The 4,443-nt window shown below is 51.0% G+C and overlaps 1 pseudogene; it reads left to right on the forward strand.

The window, feature by feature from the left end:
* The first annotated feature begins 3,029 nt into the window (after window positions 1–3,029).
* Window positions 3,030–4,059, forward strand: LOC103213913 (annotated as a pseudogene).
* Window positions 4,060–4,443: the final 384 nt, after the last annotated feature.

The following is a 4,443-nucleotide window of genomic DNA, read 5'->3' on the forward strand; positions in this document are numbered from 1 at the left end:
TTGCTCAGGTCTCCATTGCATCCTCTGTAAATGGAGGTGATAACAGCATTGAGCACAGGTGCTTTGGTAGATCAATGGGGTTAACAGTAATCTTCAAGGCTTCAGGCTGAAAATCAGGGGCATCCACGTTCCACCCACCAACCTTCTGAGCTTGTGGAGCCAGATAGGGATCAGCATTTCTGGCTTATCAACAGAGACCCATTTGCTCTAAAGAAGGGGTTGGTGGACTCCAGCCCATGGGCTGAATCTAGTCCTGCTGCTGCCTGCTTTTGTAAATAAAATTTTACTGGAACACAGCCGTGGTCATTCATTTTATATTGTTAATGATTGTTTTTGTGCTACCATAGCAGAATTGAGTAGTTGCAATAGAGACTGGGCCACAGAGTTGAAAATATTTGCTATCTGTAATCTTTCCAGAAAAAATTTGCAGATTCCGGCTCTAAAGAACAGGCCCCCCAAGCACTGCTCTGTGGGTGGATAGATGGGTAGACAGGCTGGTTGATCAGGTACGTCTGGGCAGTGGGGGGTGGGCCCATGACCATGTATAGGGCTGGCAGATGATGTTTCTACAAGCATATTTGTGTGTGCTGTAAGAACGTCAGGTGTATAGTAGAACTGACAAGGGACATGGTTGTGGTGGCTTCTTGGCCACAGCCAGCTACCCTGAGGGAGCGAGTAGTTGGACCTGTGGGCTCAGAACCATGGCTGCAGGGGACATCAAGCTCAACTGGCATAACATATTGTGCAAAAAGAGTTCTCCTGTTTGTATGCCCGCCCCAGTGAGTAGCGACTGGGGTCTTAAAAGCTTGCAAGCTGCCAGCTAGATGCAATGATGGGTCCCTCCTTGTCCAGAGCAAAGAAGAATGAAGAAAAGAAACGGCTCATGGAAACAATGAATCCAAGGGACTAGTAGACCATGTGATTGATTCTCAGCCTATATGACCATGAGACCAGAAGAACTAGATGGTGCCTGGCCACCACTGTCAACCACTTGGAGGGGGATCGGTGCAGGAGATCCTGGATAGAGTGGGAGAACAATGTGGAGCAAAACTCAAAGTCATTTAAAAAATAACAAAAAACAGGTTGGTGGTCTGATAGAGCCTGGGAGACCCCTGAGACTATGGCCCCTAGTTACCCATCAGGTCTGGAACTGAACTCACTCCTGTGGCTTCCAGCCAAACAAGAGAGAGGCATATGGGGGGGACATTTACATCAGGTAGACACACTCCTTGGAGTGATCAATCAATCATGGGAGAACAGAAGGGCAGTGTTTGCACAGGAAGACAGCTTAGGGGCGGGAATGCATGGCAGGGAAGGACACAGGGAAGAGGTAACTACAGGGAGGAAGTGGGAAGAGAGCTGTTACACTGTGGGGACAGTAGTCAATGTCATGAAACAATGTGTATGAACTATTGTATGGAAAATAAATTTGCTCTGTAAACTTTCACCCAAGTCACAATCAAAATTAAAAAAAAAAATAACAATAATAGCAAGTCTCCCAATAATGCTAGAAGGGAGAGTGTTGCAGGGCTGAAGTGAAGGCAGGGCCTCCTCCCTGCTCTGCTCCTAGATCCAGACCCTGGAATCTAGTCTGCCTGGGGGAGAGTTGGGCCTGCCAAGGGGATTCTGGGTACACGCCTTAAACCAGCCATCTGCCTGGAGAGTTCCTGCCTGCCTCAGAGACCTACCATGGTGGGATGGAGGGCTGGTACCAGGAGGTAGAACGTGGTGGCCTTCTGGCTGGCCTGGGGAAGCTAGGCCTTAGCCCGGCCCTGAGTGTGCTGACCCGTGGGGACAGGAAACCAAGCCAGGGGTCTGTTCTTCTCACCCTGCTCTTGGCAGCAGTGCCAGGGAGGAGAAAGAGCCTGGGCCCTGGTTGGTGACATGGCCCAGCTGAGTCAGGCTCCTCCCAATCCTGCTGCTCCTGGCTTGAGATGGAGAGAAGACTCCCATGGCTGGGAGGGACAGAAGGTTCTCATCTACACCCAAGGTAGGGGTAGGAGGAAGAGGGCCCCATGTACCTGAAACACTGCAGGTGCAGTGGTGGTGGTTGCTGGGTGTCATCAAGTCAACTCTAACTCACGGTGACACTACAGGACAGGGTAGACCTGCTCTGTAGGGTTTTCTTGGATGTGATCTTTACAGGACCAGATCACCAGTTCTCTTCTTCCAGAGAGCCGCTGATGGGTTTGAACTGCCACCCTTTTGGTTAGCAGCCAAGCACTCAGCAATTGTGCCATGAAGACTCCTTCAATGAGTGGGAGCGACTACTATTATTAAGCTATTATGCTTGTCAATGAGGGCAGCTTGGTTCAGTGGTAAAATTACTGTCTTCCGTGAGGGAGGCCTAGGTTCAATTCCCTGTCAGTGTCTCTCACACACAGCCAGCACCCATCCTTCAGTGGAGGCCTGCAACGGGTGGAACAGGTTTCAGCAGAGCTTCCAGACTAAGACAGACTAGAAAGAAAGGTCTGGCAATCTGCATCAGAAAGTCAGCCGTCGAAAACCCTACGGACCACAGCCATCCAGTCTGCAACCCGTCACACGGATGACGCAGGACCAGGCAGCGCTGGGTTCTGTGCTGTGAACGGTCCCCAAGGGCTGGGGGAGCAGCTCCAGGACAGCTAACAATAACAACATTCTCTCAGCTGCTTCTACCGACCGGCCCTGATACAACCTTCTAACAACTCAGCATAAATCTACCCCTTCTAGTGTGACAAAGAAGCTCTGGTGGCACAGTAGTTAAAGCACTCGACTGCTAAACAAAAAGCCATGGCTTGAACCCACCAGTCACTCCATGGGAGGAAGATGAGGCTGCTTCTGTAAAGATTTATAACCTTGGAAAGCCTCTGGGGGAAAGCCTACTGTCTTATAGGGTCGCTATCAGTTGGAATTGAATTGATGGCAGTGGGTTTTCAGTATGACGTCTTTAGACTGTATTTGAAGATGAGGACCTTAATAGGCACCTGAGAAGAGGCTTCTCGTGTCCCACCATCTTCATGGACCCTGGGGACCCTGTGAGTAGAGGGGAACCCCAGCAGGAGTCAGACCTCATGGGCAGTACAGACAGTAGCTGGATCTCCTGGGGAGTTGGGGTCTTCCTGCTGGCGCCCCTCAGGTGGACTCTTTCTAACCTGCTGGAGGATAAGAAGGCTCATGCCGAGGAGGCACTTGGGACTGTGGAGCTGCTTAAGGAAGAGGCTGAGGAGGTGAGCCGCCTGCATGAGAGCTCTTCTCTCCTCCCACCCAGCAGTGGCCCTGTCGGGGCCGAGCGCCCTCTGTGCTAGCTCCTGCCTGGATGAGAGGGCCCTCTAGTTGGTGTTGCAACAGCTGCAGAAGCCAAAGAGAGTCAGAGTCCTCAGCAGAATGGAGAAAAGATTGTGAAGGTGGCCTGAGGGCCACGTGCCAAAAGCTCTCCTGTCAACACCATAGATGTTGGGGTCTCCCAGCTGATGCCCAGTGAAAAGCTCCTCTTATCAAGCAGCATCTTTGTCCTGAAAAACAAGAGAGGTGTGAAGAAGCCCAGGCTCACTGAGCAGGAAAGAAACAACAGGCACTGAGGTCCCTCAAGGCCAAGCAACGGATGAAGCACATTGAGGCCTTGCATGCCAAGCTGGGCAGTGTTCAAGAATTCCAGACCAGATCTACGCCTTCCAGACAGACCAGATGGTTTTCAATGCCCACTAGGCTGGGGTGGGAGCACAAAAACTCTCCATGAGGGATGTCCCAGGGGAGGAGGCAGAGAGCCTTGTGGATCAGCTCCAAGTGCAATGAGACTTCCAGGAGGAAGTGTCTCAGTTTCTGGCTGGTGGGGTGGCCAATAGCTCTGATTTTGACAGTGAGGAAGTGGAGAGGGAACTGGGCATCCTCCTTCAGGGCACCATGGAGGAACCTTTGGATCTGCCTGACAGCCCCAGTGTGCCTACAATCAACAGTATGCCTAGCCCAAGGGTCTTGGATGCTGTACTTGAAGGTAAACTTGAGAAGCTATCCTTCTCCAAGAGAGGTTTGGTCTGAAGCAGTAAATCTCCAAAAAGGCAATTGAAACCAACCCTCTAAAGCCATTGTAGGACCCTCAAGTGAAGGACCCTCATGTAAAAGAGAGACCAGGCTTTTAGGTGTGTACATAGTTATTGAAATGAGAAACTCTCAGACTGGGCTGAGAAGAGGAGAGAGAAATGCCCTGCCTTTCCTGGATGGACAAATGTAGTTTCTGGAAGCATGCTCAATGGCTTGCTCCCAGCTGGTATCATGGGCCTGCCTTCTCCTCTTTACAAACAAACAAACAAACACACTGCCATTGAGTGTTGTTGTTTGTTGTTATGTGCCCTCAAGTCGGGCCGACTCATAGTGACCCCTCTTTGGGTTTCTGAGGCGGTAGCACTACAGAAGTAGATTGCCCAGCCTTCCTTCTGACAAGTGGCTGGTGGGTTTGAACCTCCA

Source organism: Orycteropus afer, unplaced genomic scaffold, assembly GCF_000298275.1.
Source record: "Orycteropus afer afer isolate SDZICR_OR568_19922 unplaced genomic scaffold, OryAfe1.0 scaffold00018, whole genome shotgun sequence".
Taxonomy (NCBI): domain Eukaryota; kingdom Metazoa; phylum Chordata; class Mammalia; order Tubulidentata; family Orycteropodidae; genus Orycteropus; species Orycteropus afer.